This window comes from Neofelis nebulosa, chromosome 8 (genome assembly GCF_028018385.1).
Source record: "Neofelis nebulosa isolate mNeoNeb1 chromosome 8, mNeoNeb1.pri, whole genome shotgun sequence".
Classification (NCBI taxonomy): Eukaryota; Metazoa; Chordata; class Mammalia; order Carnivora; family Felidae; genus Neofelis; species Neofelis nebulosa.
Genome location: NC_080789.1, coordinates 68,063,611 through 68,088,821, shown reverse-complemented (window position 1 = coordinate 68,088,821; position 25,211 = coordinate 68,063,611). Strand labels below are relative to the sequence as shown.

Below are 25,211 nucleotides of genomic sequence, written 5' to 3'. Positions count from 1 at the left end.
ACACCCTCAACACGAGGGACTGGATGGCAGAGCAGTAGCTTATTTCTTGAAGAGGGTGGCAACGCCGGTAACCATAGGGCAGATCATCACACACACGCAGTAAATGTGAGGAAGCCTTTGATCACGCAGACGGATCTACGCGTGACCCAGGCAACAAAACCACTCCCTAGCACACATTGCAATAGATACCACAAAATCCACCACAACAAAGAGAAACCTTTAGAAATGCAGCAGTTATGGGAAATCCCTTATTTGGAGATTCAAATTTTATTACCTACCAGAGTATATGGAAGCGATGGTCTGTGTGAGAAAGCAAGGGTTCTTCCATGTGGCTTACATAGTAGTGGATCTTATAATGGAGAAAATGTGCAGGAAAGAAAGAGAAAGAGGGAGAGAGGGAGGGAGGGAGGGAGAAAGAAGAAAGAAAGAAAGAAAGAAAGAAAGAGAGAAAGAAAGAAGGAAGGAAGGAAGGAAGGAAGGAAGGAAGGAAGGAAGGAAGGAAGGAGAGGAAAAGAAAAGGAAAAAGAAAGAGAGAAAATGGACCTTTGAACAGGACATAGCGCAAAGCTATTCTCTGCTCTGTAGTGCAAAGGTGCTGCGGGCAGATTCACAGGGGCCAGCATCAGAGATCACGGACACTGGAGCCCCAAAGGAGAGAGAAAGATGGGCAAAGGGGACGCGGGGGCCCCCTCCTCCCACATTTGAGGGTGTGACAGAGAGGTAGCTGCGGATCAGTTAAGATCAGACCAGAGCTGAGCCGGTGACGGGTCCCTCTGCTGGGGTCTTTGCTGATGTGCGGCTCCTCCTTTGGGCTGTCCTTACACACCCACACCCTGGCAGACGATGCTCCCCAGCAACAGTGAAGGAGGTCAGCCGCTGTTCTAGGCAGACTGAGGACTGAAACCACAGAAGGCTGAAGGGCTGTGGGTTTCCCCAGGTCTAAGAGGACCCTTGTACAATGCCTGTCACCTTGACTGAAAGAAGGATGCCTATTCCAGCAAAAGTATACCATTTTTCTTTCCTCCTCACTCTCATCTATGTGCAGGGAGATCCTGGGTACATCGTGGTGATCCAGGACGTGAATCTGGCCTTCCGTTCCTCCTCCCTCCCTGCCTGCCATGATTGCCCTTCTATTTCCCATCCAGCCTCTCCCACCTTCTGAGGGTGTGGTCCTCTAATAAAGCTAGTCTGATGAACAAGTCAGGGCTCCCTGGCAACCATACATCCGTGTCCTCAACAAATGGCTAAAACTGCCAGCTCCCTGCTGGGTTAGAAGGCAAGGAGGGTCCAGAGGCATGAGTCAGAACTCCTGGCCCCACCACATGGAAGAGGCCTGACTTAGACAAGTTCTTTCTGAACCTCAGTTGCCTGATCTGTGAAATGGGCATCGGTTAAACCGTGCCCCCTTTCTAGGGTGGTTCTGAGAACCAGGGAAGACAGGGGACACCATTCTTTAGCTCAGTGAGGGCCACATAAGGAAGGCCCTTCATAAGCAGCAATGAACCAGACAGGTGTGTACAAATGCAAAGCTTCACAATATATTCACAACAGGAGGATTCACAACACTGATCAAGTGTAAGGCATTACCAATATTGTTCTCAAGTAGAAATTTTAGTCACAGAGCAAGTGGGAGACATATTTTAGGGTATGTGACTCCTAGAGCTCATTAGACCTCTCATTCTGTGGAGCATCACTTGGTCCCCAGCTGTGAGTAAACTTATCTTATATCCACCTATCCTATGTCTTTGGGTCCCCACAGAGTCTCAAAGGTTAAAAACATGCATGCATTGGGGCGCCTGGGTGACTTAGTCGGTTGAGCGTCCGACTTCAGCTCAGGTCATGATCTCGTGGTTCGTGGGTTCGAGCCCCGCGTCGGGGTCTGGGCTGACAGCTCAGCCTGGAGCCCGCTTCAGATTCTGTGTCTCTCTCTCTCTCTCTGCCCCTTCTCTGGTCATGCTCTCTGTCTCTCGATAATAAATTAGTGTTAAAAAAAATGTTAAAAAAGAAAACAAAACATGCATGTGTATTCTCTGAAAGGAAGGTACTGTCCATGACTTCATTTTTACGAGTCAACTTGCTTGGGCCCTCATCGACTTGTCAATTTCTGATTTTGCTGGCACAATATAGAATTTCTTTTTTTAATGTGATCTTATTTCTCAGTCTGTCCTGAGGAAATGTGAAAATACTAGTTATACAAGAGAAAGAGAAATAACCATCAGGGCAGAGATGACAAAGAGCCCAGGGACTCAAGTCAGGGCTTTGCGTGGAGACTCAAAGAGGAGGGAGGCAGGTGGTAGTCAGAGAAGCAGCAGACTGGCGGCTGGCCAAGGTGCGGACTCCCAGGGAGTCTGTCAGTCCCCCCATTGTGCCATTTCCTCAGCATTTCTGTGTCTTCTTAAGGCAAGGATGCATATTTCATCTCATCTTTTATTTTCTTTATGGTTTAATTATGAGAAGAAGAGAAATCTAGGCATGAAGAAGGGTTCTGTTTTCCCCCCAAGTGCTACATCCGTTAGAGGTTGCATGTAAGTGAATTAATCCCCAAAAATATCTGAGGGGGAAGGCACATATTGTTCTTGGGTTTAGTCACCAGAGATTGCCAGGGCTTCATTCCAGCGTCCTATCCCTGGATGAAAAATAAGTACTCAACCAGCAATGGATGCCAACACTTAAACAATGAAGAGGAAGTCTAATCTGAAAGGATTCTTTTTCTATTCCCAAATACCACTGCTTACACAATGTAGGAGTCTACTTATGATTCCTTAAGTTACACACATACACACACACACACACACACACGCACACATGTACACATTGACCCAGGAAATATTTACCTTACTACAGTTGAACTGGTAAGTATTGGAATAAATATATAAATAAGCAATTTAGTCCTTTTGGCAAGGAGAAAATTTATCCAATAAATATATTTTGTTAAACTATTTGGTTTACACCATAGTAGAACTGTCTTGGAACACAGGGAGGAACAACTTTTAAGAAATTTCTGGGAACAACTCGTGCATATGAATCACCATAATAAAAACATGGTTAATATAATATAAAAATATTAGCATGGACGCCAGTATGAGTTGGTATGTGTACTAAGGCTTTCTTCCTCCTTCTAGTCAAAAAAAGTTTTCCAATAGCCAGACCTACCACCCTCCTCCCTCCCCTCCCACCCTCCCCCTTTCTCAAGAAAATTTCCTCTTCCTCATTTGTTTGGACTTGTGTGATACCAAACATAGGAAGGGGTGGGGGAGGAGAGGAACTGAAGGGGCAGGAGGTCAAGGGGAGGTCTTAGGCCTGGGGATTGAGTGGATGCACTTTGCAAGGCAAGCACAGTATATGGAGAAGGCTGATGGGAAAGAACAGAAACAGGATTTCATCCTGAGGCACCATGTTGCTGTTCACTCCATTCTTCTGTCTCTCCCCAGGTGATATCAACACTGCTCCCTGACCTCCCATAGAGTTAAAAATCATCCTCATTCTGATGATCCCTAAATTTGCAACTCAAACTTTGCTCCTCCCGCTCCCACCCAGCTCCAGACCCACTTAGATTTTAAGAAGTATCTCAAAACCTATCTTAGCCAAAACAAGACAGCTGATTAACATTCCCTCCAAATTTGTGTCTCCCGCAGTCTTCCCCAGCTCAGTAATTAGCAGCAACCCGGTTTTCAAGTGGGACCTAAAGGATCATCCTTGATGTCTCCCCTTTCCTGTCCACACTTGTAATCACTCCTTCAGGGAGTCCTCTCAGGTGTCCCTTCAAATATATTCAAAATGGCACTGGAGGAGTCAGTGGCATCGGAGGAGTAGAATGGGGATAGCGTTGATGCAAATCTGGGTTCTCCTATCATTGTTTGTTTCTGCCCGAGGCCACCGTCTGCCTGATCCCAGGTCTACCAGCCTTTAGACCAGACTGTCTGCCCTTTCTTCTCCTCTACCTCCCTCGCTATCAGGTCCAGAACTTTGTCTTTACAAATAAATTGTTGAGCAAGAGTCCAGGTACAAAAGAATGCATACTGTATGCCTGTATTCCTGTAGCAATTCTCAAGCAGGCAAACTACCATCATGGTAGTGATCCATGATGGAGGGCGGGGGGACAGAGGGGGATGGTGACTGGAAGGAATTTCCAGGGGGCTTTCAGTGAGCTGGTCTTTTTGTTTCTTGGTCCAGACACTGTAACACGAATGTGTTCACTTCAGGAAAATTCTTTGCGTTTGTGTTCCTCTCTGAATGAGCAGAGATACACTTCAATAAAAAGTTTACTTCAACAAAAATGTTATCGAGACATTTGGAGAAGATTAAACAATTACTTCTGAACCAAAGATGTTCGTCAAATGTCAAAGCTTCTGCCTACTGAAGATATATGACTTCATCCTTGGTGCCCAAAGAGATTCCAAAAATGCATCCTCGTTCGCCAACAAATGAACCTTTCCTCCCATAATACAAAATCACTCATGTTCTTAATTCGACTAAAAGAAAAAAAAAATAGGAATCAATCACTGCTAAACTTCAGAGACTTATTAGAACATCTGAAATGTGAGCAATGTAACAAAAACTTGGGTAGGGACCGTCTGGGGTAGATAACGTGACGCATGTAACAGAAGCCAGTGCTCTGCTGAGCCTGTCAAAATTATCCTGAGACTCCCACTGAATCAGACTGTCCTCTTTCTTTAAAGACCCTAGCAGAGCAACTGTGTCTTACCATATGTCTACCTTCCTTTTTTTTTTTTTTTTCCTGATTGTCTAAAATGGGAAGGATGGAACCCAGAGGAACTCTGGCCAGATGTTCACTGCCCTCCTTGCAGACAGCTCCTGCTGACATCCCTAGGCTCGTCTGCCAAAGGTGGGAACCTGTCTGGGTTGCCAGTGACAACAATGGAACCCCTGCTGGTGCCATTTGAAAAGGCCAGGACAACGCCCCGCATAAATAGCCCCCCACCAGCCTGCCTCAGGTACTGAGATCCCACCATCAGTACTTCCTGGCCTCTGCAGCCCCTCTCCACTCCACCCTCTGCCAGCACTCACTAGATCTTTCACTCCGGGCTCAGAAGGGCCCGGCTATCAGTTCTCAGGACATATTGTGACCTGAGGCAGTGCCAAGTTACCCAACTTGTAACCTAAGCTATTCTCAAAGCATCTGCAAGGCAGAGGAGAAAAAAATGGGGAGTTTTATGTTTGATTCATTCACTCAGCAAGTACTTAAGGAGTACTACTTCGCCAGGCACTGTTCTCGGCCCTAGAAGCACAGCAGTGAGTTTATACCATTAAATTTTAGTGACAGACAACAAACAAAACAGATAAACACATTATATAGTATATTAGAAAGTGATGAAGTGAGGGGCGCCTGGGTGGCTCAGTCGGTGAAGCGTCCGACTTCGGCTCAGGTCACGATCTCGCGGTCCGTGGGCTTGAGCCCCGCGTCGGGCTCTGTGCTGACAGCTCGGAGCCTGGAGCCTGTTTCGGATTCTGTGTCTCCCTCTCTCTCCGTCCCTCCCCCACTCACACTCTGTGTCTCTCTCTGTTTCAAAAATAAACATTAAAACAATTTTTTTTTTTTAAAAAGAAAATGATGAAATGTAATGAAGAGGATGAAGAAAACAGAGTAGGAAGAAGCCAGAAACTGGAGAATGGTCACAAACAATGCTGATTTTTTTCTTAAAAAGTACTGATGTGGTCATCATAAGGAAAATCAGAATTTCGTCAGACCTCCACACACTTATGATCAGGTTCAGTATTGTTGTATTTTGAATTCCATGTAGGGGTGGAAAAAGTGAGCATTTGGAGTCCCTAACCTGTCCCTGACCTGAAGCAGGGGTATTAAATGTGCTCACTAGCCTCAGTCTGAGCTCAGTGTGGTCACCGCTGTCCGCCTAGGCCCTTGCGTCCCAGTTCTGATCATTGGCGTTCACCTGATGGTGGACAGACCACAGCCCTCCACTACGGCCCTGTGACTCGTGTGGATCTTCAAATGCCCTGACTCTGAACACCTGTTCTGCTGGTCTTTCTGAGTCCCGTCCTCCCCCGATGCTCCAATGCTTATGGCCTGTTTTCTCCCTCTTCTTCAGCTAGTCTGGTTTTGGAAACCTGGGAGCAGGGTTGTGCCCTTGTCCTTGACAGTAGCCATCCCCAAAGTCTAAAAACTCCTCTGGAGTCCAGTCCAGAATGAGGCACCTTGAGGTTGCACAGCCCAGTCCCTCAGCCTGCCTGACTATCCTTTCACGGACATCCACTGATCGCTGCCCATGTTAGGACAAACCGTCTGTTCCGTGGTCCTTTAGGTATGGGAGCAGAGTTTGTCACACCCTGAGAGACTAACTGCTCCTTGAAGCACTCCTTAGCTGGCCTAGACTCTGGCTTCCTGCCACCTTCACACCTGTGAGAAAATCTAATTTAAGACCCAGACCTCCTCTCCAACAGCTGGCCCTTTCAAGTGCACACTATCATTCATTTCCTTGAGTCACCCCCTCCCCCGCCAGTGTTTTTTTTACAGCTTTATTTAAGAATAATTGACATTTACTGATTTTTTAAAAAAGTAAATTAAGAGTTGTGCACCCATCACTACATTCTAGCATTAGAATATTCCCAGCACCCTCAAAAAGATCCCTCATTTGCAATCTATCCCCACCCCCATCCCCAGGCAACCACTAACCTACTTTCTGTCTCTATAGATTTGCCTTTTCTGGACGTTTTATGTAGATAGAATCATATCATATGTGGTCATTTGCACCTCGCCTCTGTCCCTTAGCGGACTGTTTCTGAGGTTTATCCATGTCGTGGATGTTTCAGGGGTTCAGTCCTTTTTATGGCACAGATACGCCGTGTTTTACTTCTCCGCTCACCTGTCGATGGACATTTGCACTGTCTCGAGATCTGAATAATACGGCTCCATGAACATTCACGACCAGTCTTTGCATGCACACGTTTTCGTTTCTCTTCAGATTTTTTTTGTGTGTGAAAATCCTCTTCCAAATATAAATAGAAGTAGTCCATGATGGGTTGGCTTAAATTCCTGCAGCTTAAGAACTGGGGGGGGGGGGGGGGGGGGGGGGACGTCAGGGAGGAGAAAAGGGTAGATGGGAAAGGAGGGAGAGCAGTGGATTTGTCTCCCTAGGAGGAAAAGAGGGAAGGCAGAGGCAATCACGCTCCCACTCATATGTTTTGCTCAGTAGTTTGGACGGAAGTAAAATAAAGTGGCCTCTAGGGGGTTGTAGCTCCAGGCAATCATAACATTTCGTGAAAAAGCCAATCCATTGCTGAGATGTCTTCAAATACGTGAACCGTCCGCATGTGTTGATTGCAGGCCTGGGTGTCATCCTTGACTTCTCTTTCAAGAGAAGTCCTTGAAAGACTTCTCGTTCTTTCTCCAACAGGTTCAATCTCTCTCAAATGTCCTCCATTCCATGCCTTCACTCTAGTTCAGGCCCTTATCCTTTCTTGTTTTGTTTGTTCTTATCTCCTTGTTTGCTCACTGAATCCTGTCCATACCATTCTCTGCACACTTCCGGAATAGTCTGTCACTCTCCTGACCAAACTGATCAAGATCTCAACACCCCGGCTTGTGTCTCAGCTTCACCTCTCACCAGCAGCCCCCCCCCCTTCCTTCCCCTAAACCCACACTTTACACTCAGCCTTTCTCAAATACTTTGTCTCCCAAATATCCTGCTTCTCCTTGCAGGCTTTTGAAACTGCCTCTGCCTGACGCTTTTTCCTCCTTGACCTGCCCGGCTACTGCCCTTCCTCAAGTCTCATCCAAGGCACCACTTGTCTCTGGAGGCCCCCTATGGCCCGCACAGAATCGGGGCAGGCACCCAGAAGTCATCTTGCCTCGTTGTAACATCTGTCACCTGGTGCACCAGACCGTTTATATGTCCTTCCTCCCCTCTAGATCAGAAGTCTCCTGAAGACCAAGGCAATGACCTCTTCACCACGCAGCCATCTTGGGCTCCGGTATGGTACATATTTATTGAAAAATGTCACCAAATGTCAAAAAAAAAAAAAAAAAAAAAAGAGAGAGAGAGAGAGAGAGAGAGGTGTCCAGAAGAAAGCACTGGAAGGAAAGCATGGAACCATCCACTCTTTTGCGTCTTTATTAATCCAAAAATGTTATTCGCACACATAGGAAGAATGGCAACGACTTCAAGATGGCAGCTATTGGATCAGCTGTGAGAGTATCTCACATGCTGCTGTTCATTGAGCAGCATGTGAGTATCTAGGGCTGGTTCCACCGCTCAAGAGCCGGGGCACTTGGTGCAATTTACTCTGCCTCTCTCCATCTGTCCAAAGAGCTGCTTATCTCACAGGACTATTGGGTGAACCTGGTAGGTGAATGCGGATTGTGGCGTTTTCAAATTACAGGGTAATTTATAAATATAAGCGATTACTACGTACTTCCATTCCTCTGCTTTTTCAAAATAAACCTTTGCTGTCTTAGAAATTGCACTTACAATAATTGTATTACTGAGATGAAATTATAAAACAATTCCTTGCATTAGCCTCGTATTTCGACTCTTCCAAGTACTTTCACGTCCATTATCTCATTTGATCTTCGTAAATGAGATGGGGAAAGTAGCAATTAGCATCTTCATTTTATAATTAGTGAAACTGAGACCCAGAGATGAGGCGACTTACCCGACAGAAGCTATTGTAAGCTTCTGAGAAGGGACCCGGTCTTCCGCTTCCTCATTAGGTTCTGCAGCTGCCATATCAGACTTCTGAGGGTTTCAACTCTGAAATGTTTCGTCTCCCACAACCCCAAACAACACACACGCCCACACGTACACATGTGCACACACACTCCAACCCCTAGGCAATTGCTGTCAGCTTCACACAAAATTTCATCCAAGAAAATCCAGGGAGGTTGAGACAGAAACACATCTCAGACTCCCCGGCAGTTGGGCAAAGCACACCACTTGTTTCTATATAAAACGAAACCTCTCATTTCAGGAGCCAGTGGGGGGGGGCGGGGGGGGGGGGAATCAACCGAACTTCTGCATGGAGGTAATAAAAATATCTCCTGTTATTCCCTCAAGACAGTGTAGATGTGCTACCTGTTAATTTACTGTCGATTTCTTCATTTTTATGTAATCTCCTCTAGTCAAGGTAGATTTAATTCCATTTTCATCTTATGTACTTCCTTTCAAAGCTCGGTGATTTCTTTTCTATTTTTATTCATTCCTTTTGCTTCCTATCAATTTTTATATCGAGTTCCATTTGGCAAGGGGTAGTAATAAAAATATTCCTCATGCTCTAAGGTTTAAATTTGCCATCGCACTTTAAGGGGGTTCTCTTTAAGAGAGAACGTCAGCCCTTCACAGGGCGCACCTCCCGGGCTTGCAGGGGGCAGGAGCGCCGCGTCCCGAACGGTTCTGCACTGTGGTCCGAAATTCTCTTCTTCTGGCATTTTCTTTTCTTTCTTTTTTTTTATTTATTTTTGAGACAGGGAGAGACAGAGCATGAACAGGGGAGGGGCAGAGAGAGAGGGAGACACAGAATCTGAAACAGGCTCCAGGCTCTGAGCTGTCAGCACAGAGCCGGACGCGGAGCTCGAACTCACTGACCGCGAGATCGTGACCTGAGCCGAAGTCGGCCGCTCAACCGACTGAGCCACCCAGGCGCCCCTGGCATTTTCTATTTACTGAGCACCTACCGTGTGCGGGGCACTCTGCGTGCGGGGTAATCCGAGTCAGATGGGAGGTGAAAGAAGACAGCAACAGACTAAAAGCTGTTTGTGACGGCAGCACAGGTGTCATGAGGAAGGCGCCCCCCTGCCGTGCGGAGGAGGTGGCAGACGGCGACAGACACCAGCCGTTGCAAACCGTGTGCTTTTCTGCCCACCTAGATGCAAATGCGGGGTGTGGCACACTGGGACCGTTCTGCAGCGGTTGGCCTGGGACGTAGCAAATACTCTACAGACAAGCGTCTCTGGTGTGCTTGTCCAGGAGCCTGGCCCTGCAGTGGGTCCTGGAGATGTTAAGGGGAGGGGGGTGCTAATACCATTGGAGACCACAGACACGGGTTACAGACTTTCCATCTTCCCAACCTGTCAGTCCACCTCTCATTCCCCGGGGGTCTGAAGAGAGCAGGGTGGCTCAGAGTAAGGCTCTGGAGCCAGGATGGTCTGGTTCAAATCCCAGCTCTGGGCCATTGGGTGAGTAACTTGAACCCTGTAATTGAGTTCCCTCAGCTGCACAGTAAAGGGGGATCCTTATGAGGACCAACCAAGTGAGTCGCTACAAGCAATGCTTAGAACCGCACCTGGCACAGCGAGTATCTGTTATCACGATGCATGTTTGGTATCCCGAGGATCCCCAGCTTTGGTTTTTCAAGAAGCAGAACCCACAGGTTCTGTGGCCCCGGTTCACCCTTTCCAGGATGCCCCGGTGGACCTGGTGGCGGTGGTTGAAGGCAGCAGGTGTGATGCAGCTGGGACCCAATTTTAGTCGTGCTGACATAACTGCCCCACCTGGCGGCTGCCCCCCACCTCTAACTGCCTTACAACTTCTCCGTCCCCACCCAAGCCCCTTCCTCCCATTGGGAAGTGGCACTTGTCTGAGTAAGTTTCCGGTTCGTGTGGTTACTAAGCACAGAACAGGGTAACTGCCTCATAGAAAACACTCGTGACAGAGTCATGAGGTCAGGGTGGTGGTGACTTTAGAGCAATTGACTCAAAACCCTACAGCTGGCAAGAGCCAGAGGAGAAATTGGATGCCACACCTGTCCTGTTTCCAGTGTCTGCTCTCTCCATGTTTCATCATAGTTCAAGTGTTGTGAGAAGACACACACGTATGTCCCTGCACCCCGGGAATAGACTTAAGATCCGCTGTGATCCTACTGCACCTGTATATGATGCAGGAGTGGTGAGGGGTGTTCAGGGAATCATTGCCCCCAGGTACAACTAGGAAAGGGTCACAAAATAACATCGTTTCCTACTTTATCACCCACCCGTATACCACAAACGCTCCTCTCAGGTTTAGTTATCTAGTCACTCTTTCATTCGACAAGCAAGTGTTAGCACCTACTATGTGCCAGGCACTATTTTAGACACTGGGCTGTGTAGCAGTGAACAAAAGAGGGAAACTAATCACAGTTGGGCTTTACATTTTATTAGTGTACAGGTAGAAGAGACGGACGCTAAACAAGTAAATACATAAGCAGGCGAGTTAATTTAAGATTGTGATGTATGCGGGGCGCCTGGGTGGCTCAGTCGGTCTAGCATTCGACGTCGGCTCAGGTCATGATCTCATGGTTCGTGAGTTCGAGCCCCGCGTCGGGCTCTGTGCTGACAGCTCAGAGCCTGGAGCCTGCTTCAGATTCTGTGTCTCCCTCTCTCCCTGCCCCTCCCCCACTCACACTCTTTCTCTCTCTCAAAAATACATAAACATTAAAAAAAATTTTTTAAAGATTATGATGTATGCTGTAAAAAAGATAAAATAGGGCATTGACATAGAGAGAGTCATTCATCACTCAGCAACCAAAGTGAGCTTTTAAAAATGGGTATCGGCTCATTTCACACCCCGGCTGTCAATTGCGTTGTACTTGAAATAAAATCCAAACTCCTTTTCATGTCTTTCAAGGCCCTACATGATCTGGCCTCCCTCCAACCTTTTTCCTACCATTCTGTCCCTCCTTCAGTAATCTCCAGTTGTTCTGGCCTTCTTTCTGTCCTTCAAAAATATAAAGCTCCATTTCTATTCCAGGCTTTGGATTCGTTGCTTCCCCTTTCTGGAACATTCCGCCCCCACCAAGTCCCCTTCCATGTCCCCAGCTCTTTGAACTCATTTTTTATCTTTCAACTAAAGAACACCTCTTCAGAGAGTCCTCCCTGATTACTCTACAACCATATCATGCCAATGATCTTTCCCTTACTGGGTTTTTTTTTTTTCTTCATATCTGAAAGTACGTGATTTATTTCCTTGTTGTCTCCCTCTCCTATTCATGCATGCAGGTTGTAAACTTCATGAGGGCAGGGACTCTCATTCACAGCTGCATCCCCAGTGCTGAGATCAGTATCTGTCACATAGATACTGTGACAATTGATTGAATTCAATTCAATTGATTTCAATTGATTGAATAAATGAAAGCATTTCTGCACACGACGGCCAGGAGGGAATCCTGACAATCAGAAAATGAGACATGCTTTGAAAGATGGCCCTTCAGACACCACAAAATCTTCTATTTAATAAGCCTACATAACCAAAATATTGGGAAGGAGAGACTATGTGAGAATACAAAACACAAATAGCGTAGTCTTCGGATTCCAAAGGCTCTGAAACTGGTGATAATTTGGAAAGTAACTATTTGGAAAGTACAAGCCCTGTTACAGGGCTTGTAAAGGGACGTTTGCAAACTGTTTTTCCGTCCTGGAGACCAGAAGCTGGGTCAGCACCCACCTAGCCCTTGCTATAGATGTCATAATAAACACAAAACAACATCAAAAGCCGGGGGCTGCTTTTCTAATGTGGTTTCTTTCCCTATTTTTTTCTCTTTCCCTGAAAGAAAAGCAACAGGAAATTATATAACTGATTATTCAAAGTAGTCTGTGGATTTTGAGAAGGGCCACAGAATTCCAGAGATGAGAGGAATTTTTTAAAAGACGATGGATTTGAGTAGCAGGACCTTTTGTTCAAACAAAGTATTAAGCGGAAAGAACATGTTCGTACACAGGAGAGAGATGAAAGCAGAGGAGGCCTGCTTGAAGTCAGGTTGGCCCCTCAACCCCCCGGACGCCTCCCTGGTACCCAGACAGGAGCGCAGGGGGAAAGCTCCCGAGCCGGCCTCCCCTCTCACTTCACAGGCCGTGACAAGGAAAACGCCAGCCCGTATCACGAGGGCAAGTAAGGCAATCTCATTGCTGACACCCAAATCTAGGTTCCTGATACTGGTTCATCCTTTCAACTAAAGCAACCTTTCAAAAGGATTGAATAATATATTCAAAGAGAATTCCCTGGGCCAGGCGCAACGGGCTTCTTCCGAGTACCACCCCGTCTTGTGAGAAACACCTCATCCTTCGCTAGTCATCGCGTTGCGTCCGCTGCCGTGTGCCTGGTGGCCCCGGCCAGCCTCATTCTGGGCCGGTGTTAGAATTCATTTTTCAACTGGTCTTTTGAAAAATTGCTAAGCTCGGGATGCCATAGTTTGCAGGATTCGATTGTCTCCTGAAAGCACTGAGGAGAGATACGACGCAGAGATTTGTAAAGCTGTGACAAAAGCAAGACAGAACTTAGCGGAAGGCACTCCTTTCTGTATGTTTTGCCACCTCACAGCGGGCACAGGAAGGATGCAGGGTAGAAACTAGAGACATTAGAGACCACGAGCTGGTTTCATGTCTTCATCTTTAGTTCTCCCAGCAAGGACTGGAGTATGTTACTCTACGTGTTCATCCCTTCATTCATTCAACGGATGGGTGTTTATCACTGACCAGGTACTATGCTAGGTTCTGAATATATTTAAACAAGACTGTAACCCATGGCTCTTAGAGTCTGGGAAGAAACTAGCAGTTACAGCGCTGACCAATGCCCCTGGAGGCTGAGCAGAGAGCCATTGTGGTAGATCTATACTTTGGCCATTCCTCCCGTATTTACACTCTTGTATAGACCCCACCCACACAGACTTCATCCACTGAGAGAGTAGTAAGTATGATGTAAGCAGAAGACTGGCAAGCTTTTGCACATGGGAGCCTTTCCATCATGTAGAGAAGCCCAAGCAAGCCACACAGAGAAAGCCACATGAAGAGAAAGAAAGACAGATAGAGAGGTTCCAGCCTTCTAGCTGTCCTCACCAATCCCATGAATTGGTGAAACATGGAAACTCCATGTTTCCAGACACGTGAGTGTAGCCATCTTGAATGTTTTGGCCCCATTTACCATCTGACTGCAACGGCATGAAGAACCCCAAGTGAGACAACAGAAGAGCCACCCAGCCGAGTCCCAACCAACCCACAGAATCACGAACAAATAAAATGGCACTGTTTTGAGTCATCAAGTTGGGGTAGTTTGCTTATTACATAGCAATGAAAACATAGCCGCCATGTACACCTTTAAAAAAAGATATCCTTGGGGCGCCTGGGTGGCTTGGTCGGTTAAGCGTCCAACTTTGGCTCAGGTCACGATCTCGTGGTCCGTGAGTTCGAGCCCCGCGTCGGGCTCTGTGCCGACAGCTCAGAACCTGGAGCCTGTTTCAGATTCTGTGTCTCCCTCTCTCTGTGACCCTCCCCCGTTCATGCTCTGTCTCTCTCTGTCTCAAAAATAAAAAACGTTAAAAAAAAAAAGATATCCTCTTTCGTTAAAATTGATAGCAGGTTTAAATTTCGACTGATTGCTTTTTCCACTGCAATTCCTCTTTTAAAATTGTATTTTCCAAGTGATTATTGATATGGCATAATAGTTTGCTGTAAGCATGCAAATTTACTCATAAGAGCAAGAACAATAGATCGACTATTGTCTTGGAAGGAAGGCAAAAATTTCAGAATTTATAGGAGAAAGAGGAGAGGGAATCTTATTTACATTTCCTAGTAAACTGATTAGCTCGTGTCTAGCAAAGGAGTCTGTCTGGACAGTCTGTCCTGAATAGGCTGCTGAGGGTTATCAAAGGAAAGAATTTAACTGCTTATGGATTCTTCCCTGAACCAAGAGCGTTTATCAGGGAGCTCAGAGGACAGGCTGTCCCCGGGCAATGGCTCATGGTATCCCTCCATTAGACTTCATCCTGGTTACGCCAGGTCTGTCCTATTTTCCTCATCACAATCTTGCATGTTGATTTTAATGTATTCAGCTACTGTGTTCTAACCTTTTAATTAATTCTTTTAGATTTTCTCAGGGAAAATTAGATCATCTGCACAGAATCATTTTGTCTCTTCCTTTTATTAATATATAGTCACAGGCAGACCATAGCTCACCGGAGATAAAAACAGTAACTGTGGGGGCGCCTGGGTGGCTCAGTCGGTTAAGCGGCCGACTTCGGCTCAGGTCATGATCTCGCGGTCCGTGAGTTCGAGCCCCGCGTCGGGCTCTGTGCTGACAGCTCGGAGCCTGGAGTCTGTTTCAGATTCTGTGTCTCCCTCTCTGTGACCCTCCCCCGTTCATGCTCTGTCTCTCTCTGTCTCAAAAGTAAATAAATGTTAAAAAAAAAAAACAAAACTAACTGTGACGCACTCAGGGTCCACATCCAGTTGGTGCCAGTAACTTAGGAGGATCCCTTCACCTCAGAGGTAGTTGATCAGTGTGGCTGAGGCAGCTCTCATTTGGACCAGGGAGTGTGGGCAGATGGGCCATTCAGAGTTAATTCTCACCATAAAAATTCTGAAATCATCTGACCCCACAGGAAGCTCTGACTTAGAATCTGGGCAGTAACGATCCTTGCTTAGCCATTCAGCAGATGGTTAATTCCTATCACAGTATCCCTCCACAACCACCCACCACTACGGGATGCTGGGTTTATTTCCTGTAAAATCCAAGTGAGACAAGCCCTATTTGGCTGAAAATGGTTGTAATAATATACAACAAAATAGAATGCGGGGGGAGGGGGGTTGAAGCCAAATTTTGTAGGTAAATATTCCACTGTCTCACTCTCCTTTTCATTGCAGATGGATGCACGAACACACACACACACACACACACACTCACTCAGATTCACCATTTCCATCACTCAGCAACAGCACCCACCCTACATTATACACCAAGCAGTCTTCGTATGGGAATCAGGTCTCTACCGTATATTCACCCAAATTTCTACCACGTAGTTGTAAAAATTATATATTCAGTCTAGGAAATTTGATGTGGTGCCAGGCTCAGAGGTGGAGTTTGTTGTGGAAAAGACTTAAAGCTGCTTCCCCTATTTGAAGAAAGTTGAATTTGGGGTGCCTGGGTGGCTCAGTCAGCTGGGCTTCCGACTTCGACTCAGGTCATGATCTGGCGATGTGTGACGCGGGTTCGAGGGCTGCGTCGGGCTCTGTGCTGACAGCTCAGAGCCTGGAACCTGCTTCAGATTCTGTGTCTCCCTCTCTCTCTCTGCCCCTCCCCTGCTCGTGCTCCCTCTCTCTCTCTCTCTCACTCTCAAAAATAAATAAACATTAAAAAAAAGTTCTGAAGAAAGTTGAAATTTATTCCACAGGTCAGTGGCTAAATCTCTAGGGAAAGCCCTTTTCTTCCCCCCAACCCTCGACACATATTTCTGAGGAGAGTCTGGATCTTCTTCCATTCAGCTAATCCTGTGGCAAGCTATTTGGGCCCACAGAGCAGGCACCCACCTGCCTGGGCGGTACAATCTCCAATGCCAAGAGACCCCGACCTTTCCCGAATACCCGAATAATTGCGACTTTCCATTTGCAAAAAGACAGAAATGTCCTATGTTGAAGATTCTTCTGTGATTCTGAAACAAACCTTCGGGATCCAGGATCAACCACTGTCACCATTAAAAGAAGCTCCTTATCTCTGAACTTTGTTTCCTTTCCTCCAACTCATTTGAAAGGGTGTCTATGCCATTAGCCCTGGATTAAATTTTATTATGACTTGTGTAAAAAGGATTCAGTCTGCTTTGGCAGGGATGGTCAAGTCTAGCCCTTGCCTTCACAAAGGGATTGCAAAGCTAAGAGCAGAAATACCAGATAGTCTGGGGGTGGGGGTGGGGGGGGAGAAAAGTAAGAGAAAAGATGTAAGACTGATGTATTTTGTTTGTTTTTTTTTTTTTTTTTTTTAAATTTTTTTCAACGTTTTTTATTTATTTTTGGGACAGAGAGAGACAGAGCATGAACGGGGGAGGGGCAGAGAGAGAGGGAGACACAGAATCGGAAACAGGCTCCAGGCTCCGAGCCATCAGCCCAGAGCCTGACACGGGGCTCGAACTCACAGACCGCGAGATCGTGACCTGGCTGAAGTCGGACGCTTAACCGACTGCGCCACCCAGGTGCCCCAAGACTGATGTATTTTGAATGGGAGGTAGGAGCAGAGGTTAAAGGCTGGGTGGGGGGCACCTAAGGGACTTTGGGCACCCGGGGGTAAAAATCTAGACACATTGGGGTACAGAGAGAAAGAGGAAGTCATGCAAGCACGGGGAGGGGGGAGTGATGTCAAGAAAAGGCAAACTTTGCCCCACTTTCCTTTTTTCTGTGTCCCAAGCCTCATTGTAGCCGCCGCCTCTTACCAGGCACTGGTACCACAGGCTCGTGGAGCTCTTTGCAGGCATCACATCATCCGATCTTTACGTTTCCCAGTAGGTTCAACACTGGTTTGGAGGGAAAGCGCAGTTGGAAAAATATCCTGTTTTACAGCGTTATGGGACAACGTGAGATAAAGAAGTGCTTTCGCAAGCTCTGAAGCATCACGGAGTAGGTCAGGTGGTACTTAGTTCTACCGTTTTCCATCATTTCACTTGCAGGGACTGTTTCCAATGTCTGTGTGGGAGAAGGAGGTCTTCTGTTCCTATAATTCCCACTCCCCGTTGGGCAGACTGCACTCGGTAAAAGAGCCAAGGGACAGATTAAAGTGATTAGTGCCACGAATATAATTGATCACATGCCATTAAAAATAAAATAGGCTACCATCAATGCCCAGGATGAGCTTAACACACAAAAGATGGATAATCAATACTTGTTAATTGACTCAACGTCAGATTGAGTTATTTTGCGTGCCTGTAGAACGGAGAGATTTCAGACTGGCTCACGCAAGACCTGCTCCAACCCTCTTCCAGGAGACCTTCCTATACCATGAGTAGTTATTATAGTTTCTTTTTCATTTGAAACATCCGTTCTTCTCCCTGAATGTTCATTCTTTCTTTTGGGCCCACACACCCCACCTCACCCCTGTTGGCGGGTGCCTTCAAATGTGCAGGAGGTCCTTGCTTGGCTTATGGGGCAGACTGTCTAGATGCCCCTTTGTGAACAATGCAAATTATGGCTTCCTCCGTCCATTTCACACTCCCCATTGACTTCACATCCTTCAGACTTCTGTTCAAATAACTCTCCTACTGAGGCTGCCTTCCATTCGCTTCGCCATTGGAGCTGCAACTTTTGGTGTTTCTTCCTTATATCTCTCCAGTGGACCTTCGGAAGGAAGATGAGCGTGTGTGTTCGGTCTTTGATCAGAAAACCATCCTTAATCAGGAAACCTCTAAATGTACGTCTAGACTTATGTGGCTCCTGGAAGATCATCTGCTCTTGCATGTCTCAGCGGGGAGGAGGGCAGAGGAGGAGCTTCTCATCGAAGAACTGGGAGCGTGCTCAGGTGGATTTTCTTGCCCTGGACTGGAAGCAAGGAGCCGTCTTGGGCTGAGGACCCTCATTCCACAGCTTTCTCACTATGGGAGGGTGAGTCGTGTGGGAGCCTGCTAGGAACCAGGCACAGACCCTGAGGTTTTATTCAGGGCCCCAAGGCCCCAAGATCCAGCATTTCCCAACGTTCCGGAAAGGTGGTTGACATCCCTGTCTGGACCTACTCTGCTTGGGAACATGGAGACTGTGGACTCTATCGACACTTGGAATGTCAATGGGACAGAAAACAGCCCTGAGGAGTAATATAACAGAAGGTGTGAGAAGCCCAGGAAAACACCAGAGAATATGTTCCTGGTTACTCAGGGAGGGAACCCTAGGAGAAAAATTGATCTTGTCACTCAGAGTATTTTTTCATTGTTGTATTGCAATATTAAAACACATATTATCTTAAATTGTGCCTCAAACTGTGGCTACGAAACATATTTGTTGGCAATATTTAAATCTATGTTTTTACCTTGTTACAGACAATCATTGTTTACCTCAGTGCTCTAGTTTGCATTTAGCTTGAAGGACGTTCTCGAGCCACTTTTCGGTAAGAATTTCAGAGCTAAAAGGGAAAAGGGTAATTGTTTAGCAGTTTGAATTTGCTTTGCCCTCCTCGGGTGACATCCGGGGGTGTTGATCAGTGTCACCCAGGGCATGTGGCGCTGTGGGGAGGGTGAGAAAGCTGTGATGCCACGAGTCCCTGACCTCTGCGTTAGGCTGGCTGCAAATGAAAACTGGTGGGGTGGGGTAGCTATGGAAACCATGAAGGAGATGTTTTTTTCTTTTCTTTCTTTCTTTTTTTTTTTTTTTTCTTTAATGCACAGGAATTAGAACAAAATGACCGGCTTCCATTTTCCTCTTTCCATCTGTGACAAAAGTTCTGTGTCCTGGTTTCTCCCTTCACTTAAATTATCAGGGGAAGAACGTCATGAAGACCTGTTATTGCCACAGTGGCATTTCCTCTTTCCATCTTTCTCTGGATGCATTTTAAAGCCATTTGTTAGAGCGAACAGCAAGTCAGCTCCGTTTTCCCCGAGAATTCTTTCCTTGGCACAGGTGATTTTGTAGAGAGGAGCTTCTCCAAGGAGCCTCTTTCAACGCCATGGACATCAGAGGATGTCAATGTCAAGGTGAGGAGGCTGAGGTCTGCAAAGACAAAGTCACCTTCTCAAAGGCCTCTCGGCCCCCAGGCAGGCGTGAGTCCCCAGAACCACATTTGTTTCCATGGCACAATGTGTGAGGGTTTCAGGAAGTCATCTGTCCTCAGTCTGTTTCCTTTTCTATATCGGCTCTTTTTGCCTCAATCAAAAATACACACTTCATGACTTCCTGGCATTTATAACTTACCCCTCTTAGTGGAAACTTTCTGCCTTTCCTCCTTTTGTGGACAACATATCAGCTATTGGACTCTGAATTTTTAAACAGTATAATTTTTGCCTAGCCCCAGGCGACGGTAGCTCTACTTTGTGCCTGAGCTTCCCATCATCAACTGTCACTCTGTGCCCACTTGTTCTATTAAAGTGTCATCAGGGAGGCCCACAGTTGATCCTGGGAAAAGAATCCAGCTCCAGCAGGAGCTGAATCACCCAGTGTTGTGGGTCCACTGGAAAAAAAAAAGGAGGGGGGGACTCCATGCAGCATATTCATTTTCTTAGTTATTCTTACTTATTATGCACCACCATAAATAGGGATTGTTATTAATTCACTCTCCCCAGAGATGCCCCCAATCCATTTCAAAGACTATAGTACTAACTACCAGAGGTAATTTTATATTCACTTTGTTTTATTCTGTTCTACCTTCTAAATCAGAGTACGTCCCGGTCTGTTTATACATTTTTCTGTCGATATTCATGCCATCGATGAAAGAAGTTTGTCCGTACAAGTAAAGTCCCTAAGATTCTTATAGATGACAGAAAACAAGTTCCTGAGGCAGTGGGAGAACATTCTCCAATTTAAGTCATGAGCCCCGAAGGCTGGCGTGTCACTAACTAGAAAACAGCAAAAGAACAAAGCCACTCCGGTATCTCTTTTGATCTCATTCAGTTAAGAATTGAGGTTGTACTCCCCAACAGACACGAATATTTTAGTTCTAAGTACCGTGGGCCCCCCTTATCTGCGGGGGATACATTCCAAGACCCCCACTGGGTGCCTGAAACCAGATAGCACTGAACCCTATATACGTTATGATTTTTCCTATACATACGTTCCTAGGGTAAAGTTTAATTTATTAGTTAGGCACAGAAAGAGATTAACAACAATAAGAAATAATAAAATAGAACAGGTATAATAATACATGCTGATAAAAGTTATTTAGGAATGTGGTTTCTCTCTCTCTCTCTCTCTCTCTCAAAATATCCTATTGTTCTGCACTTACCTTTCTTCTTGTGATGATATGTGAGAGGATAAAATGATGAGATGAGTGAGGTGAATGATGTCGTATTGTGACGTAGCCCAAGGCTACTATTGACCTTCAGACTGTATGTCAGAAGGAGGCCCGTGGGCTTCCAGAATGCAGTTCACCATGGCAATTGATACTGTGCGTGAAGGAGAATACCACAGCTGATGCTCAGGAAGAGGAAACCCGCCTAATTTAAGGGACATTTTGAAAGAGGTTTTGTGCTTTGGAAAAGTTTTTTTTTTTTTAATGTGTATTTATTTATTTTTGAGAGAGAGCACGAGCAGGAGAGGGGCAGAGAGAGAGGGAGAGAGAGAGAGTTCCAAGCAGGTTCCATACCATCAACACAGAGCTGGATGCGGAGCTTGAACTCAAGAACCATGAAATCATGTCCTAAGCCAGATCAAGAGTCGGCCAACTGAGCTAACCAGGTGACCCCTGGAAAAATTGTAATGTATGGGGTAGAGTAGGTAGAAATAAAATTTATTGTAGATTTGTACCACTGTTGGTCTGAAAGAGTGGTCCACTTTTTTTTTCTTTTTTAAACATTTTTTTAAGTGTTTATTTATTTCTGAGATAGAGAGAGACAGAGCATGAGTAGGGGAGGGGGAGAGAGAGAGGGAGACACAGAATCCGAAGTAGGCTTCAGGCTCTGAGCTGTCAGCACAGAGCCCGATGCGGGGCTCGAACTCACGAACCATGAGATCGGGCCCTGAGCTGAAGTCGGTCGCTCAACCGACTGAGCCACCCAGGCGCCCCAAGAGTGGTCCGCTTTTAATGTTCTCAGGCACAGCTGGGGCACAGATATGGCACCACGAGTAACAACTTATAGAAAAAATCGGTAATTGGATTCCTTGCTCTTTTATTTATTTGACTATGAAGCACTAGTCAGAAGATGCAGTGAGATCAAATATACTGGGGCTTCATTTGGGCGTAAACATGTACTAGCTAATTGACACTAGGCATGTTACCCAGCCTTTCCAGCCCTCGACGTTACAATCATGAGAATGGGGATGATACTAATACCTATTGGACTGAGGTCTTTTTTAATGCCGGTGCCGGTACAGGGTAAGTACTCAGTGGTAGCTATTATTTAGCTCTGGGATTTTACTGAAATGTGCAAAACCTTACCTTTCCCACAGACTCTAGACAGTTAAACACCCTCCTCAGTGTTTTCTGTGAATTCCCTGGGGATGTATATCTTCATGCCCCCGGCTCAGGGGACGTCTTTCTTACAGTCCTTACAAGGTGATGCACTTCAAAATAAAGAGTCTGGAAGATCTAATTGCTACTAAGTGCAGAATCCTGGACCTTCCTTAATTGTGAACTTAAATTTGCCATTATGCATTTTTAAACCCATGTTTAAGAACCCCGTTCTATATTCAACCGCTGACATTTTCAGGTCTCTCTTTTGTGGAATAAGGACAGCACAAGTACAAAATGAAGGACGGTTCTCCAGTGTGTATACTGGCTTTAGAGTTTTCTGAGGGGAATGCCATGAAATGTGCCCCCAGTGTCGCAAGACTTTTGCAAGCCAGCTGGGGGACCCAGGCCCATCCGAGATGACATCTAGTGTGGGAAGAGAGCATAGCGAAGCACCTAGCACCTACAAGTCCCCGGGGAGCTGCATCTAGCTCTCCAAGTGTTAACAAATGTTGTCGGGATGTTGTGCCTTTTCTCCTCCTCGCTAGCTCTGGAGGAGCATGCTGAACAATAACAGTAAAAGAAAGGCAATGACAGCCACACTTCATCCTCAGCCATTTCCCAAGCAGGTGACAGATATTCACCAGCAGTTTCTCACAGTCCTGATTTGGTACTCCCTGGGCCCACTCCTCACAGGATCCAGAAGCACTGGCGTGTTCTACCTGCCTCAGTTATCTGCCAGGATTGGGGTATTTTATACGCTGGTGGATTAGAGACCAGGGGACTGTGATTTTGGAGCTGGACTCGCCATTTTAGTGCCTAGGATTCTAATGCCTGGCTAAAGATAAGCACCCCCTCTTGACTTTTAAAACTCTTTTTTTTGTACCATACGCGAACCTTGCCGCAGTGTCCTGCTCATGCTAGATGCTCAGAAGAGTCGGTTGACTGAGTTGAAGCTCTTCTTCCTCTGATGGTACCATCCTGCTGACGCTAAAGGAGAACACACGCACAGCCTGCATGTCGCAGAACCTCTCTCACAGCGAGCATGTCACAATGGAATGACTATGTCACGTTATTACGTGGAGCTGTATTGGTTTCTTTCCTTCATTCTTTGTTTTCAAATTGTGTTTTCTGGGGCCCTAAAAGAATAAAGAATGAGCTCAGGGCCAACTGCATGCCTCTTACAAAAAAAATTTTTGATGTGTATTTATGTTTCAGAGAGGGAAAGAGGGAGACAGAGTGTGAGCAGGGAAAGGGCAGAGAGAGAGAGAGAGACATAGGATCCAAAGCAGGCTCCAGGCTCCCAGGTGTCAGCACAGAGCCTGACGCGGGGCTCAAACTCATGGACCGCGAGATCATGACCTGAGCTGAAGTTGGATGCTCAACCAACTGAGCCACCCAGGCACCCCCGAGTGACTCTTAAAGACAACTCCTTTTATGCAGAAATTTGCCAATGTTTTGAGTTTATTGTCTAGAACTCTTAATTTTTTACCTGAAGGGTTTTATCTTTCTCAGTTTCTACCCAAGGGGAGAGAAGTGGATTGGGGTGTGTATATTTTTCAGTTTTCCCGGGCTTCCAGTTACCCAATCATAAGTCGGGTGGTCCCTGTCTTTTGAGATGCTGATTTACAGTGATGTCGTACAGTCAAGGACAACATAAACCCAAAGAAAGAAGGAAGGAAGGAATGAAGATAAGAGCAGAAATCAATGAAGTTAAAAATAGAAAAGCAATAGAGAAAGTTCATGAAACAAAAAGGTGGTTCTTTGAAAAGATCAATCAAATTGACAAACATCCTGCAAGACTGAGAAGGAGAAAAAAGGGAGAAGACACAAAATACCAGTGTCAGGAATGAAATGGAATGCCGGTCAGAACCTGTACACATCAAAAGGGTAATACCTCAAAAACACAGACTACCATAAATTATCCCATATGAAGTAGACAATTTGAATAGCCCGATGACTATTAAGGAAATTGACTTAGTAATTTTAAAACTCTCCAAAAAAAAAAAAAAAAACAACAACAACAACTCTAGACCCAGATAATTTCATTGAAGAACTCTTCCAAATGCTTAAAGGAGAATGAACACAGATTTCTATGCAATCTCATGTACAAAATAAAAGATAAAGGGAAAACTTCTCGATTCACTTTATGAAGCTAGTATTACCCTAATAACAAAACCAGACAAAGACAGTTCCAAAAAAAGAGAAAAGTACAGACCAATTAACCTTCATTAGTATTTGTCCAAAAAATTTTAACAAAATGTTAGCAAGCAGAATTCAGCAATATATAGAAAGAATTATATACTATGCACAAGTGGGCTTTATTCCAGGAATGCAAGGCTGGTTAAATATTCAAAATTAAATCAATGTGAATCACAACATTAACAGGCTAAAAGAGAAAAGTTGCATAATTTTATCAATAAATGCAAAAAAAATTTTTGAAAAAAATTCAATAGCCATTCATGATTTTAAAAAAACTTTCTGAAAGGAGGGGAACTTCCTCAACTTAGTAAAAGATATCTACAAAAAAATCTCTAGCTACCATTACAGTTAACAATAAAAGAATGAATGCTTTCCTCATACAATGAAGAATCTTATCACTGTTGTCTGACAAAATACAGGAAGATCTGTCCAGAGCAATAAGGCAAAAAAAAGGAAATAAAGCACATCAGATTGGAAAGGAAGAAATAAAACTGCCCAGATCTGAAGATTCCATGATATTCTACATACAAAATATCAAGGAATCTACACAAAACTCCCAGAACTTACAAGTTCAGCGAGGTCACAAAATATAAAACCAACATGCAAAAATCAATTCCATTTCTATATACTAGCAATGACCATCTGGAAACTGAAATCAAAAAATATAAAACCATTTACAACTGCTTTAAAAAGTGAAGTACATGGGGACACCTGGGTGGCTCAGTTAAGCGTCTGACTCTAGATTTCAACTCAGGTATGATCTCACGGTTCATGGGTTCGAGCCTCCCCTGTCAGGCTCTGCACTGGCAGTGTGGAGCTTGCTTGGGATTCTCTCTCTTTCCCTTTTCCTCTCCCTCTTTCTTCCCCTCCCTGGGTTGCTATCTGTCTCTCAAAGTAAATAAATAAACTTAAAAAAAATTTTTAAGTGAAATACATGTCCAGGACTCGTACACCAGAAACTACACAACACTGGTGGGAAAAAATCAAAGATCAAAATAAATGGTGTGAGATATTCTCTGTTTCTGGATCAAGAGACTCAACATAATAAAGATGTCCATTTTTCAAAGTTGATATACAGCTTACCGCTATCTGTATTAAATCCCAGCAAGATTTTCTGTAGATACGGCAAGACTATTGTAAAGTTTACGTGGAGAGAATAAAGGAACTAGGATGGCTAAAACAATTCTGGAAAAGAAGAAAACAGTGAGAAGAATCAGTCTA

The 25,211-nt window shown here is 45.4% G+C and overlaps 1 long non-coding RNA gene across 1 annotated transcript; it reads right to left on the bottom strand.

The window, feature by feature from the left end:
• Positions 1–8,074: 8,074 nt before the first annotated feature.
• Positions 8,075–9,527, bottom strand: LOC131519715 (uncharacterized). Its single transcript, XR_009265752.1, has 2 exons — positions 8,632–9,527; positions 8,075–8,318 (listed from the first exon to the last, which is right to left on the bottom strand). It is a non-coding gene; the product is annotated as an uncharacterized LOC131519715 (long non-coding RNA).
• Positions 9,528–25,211: the final 15,684 nt, after the last annotated feature.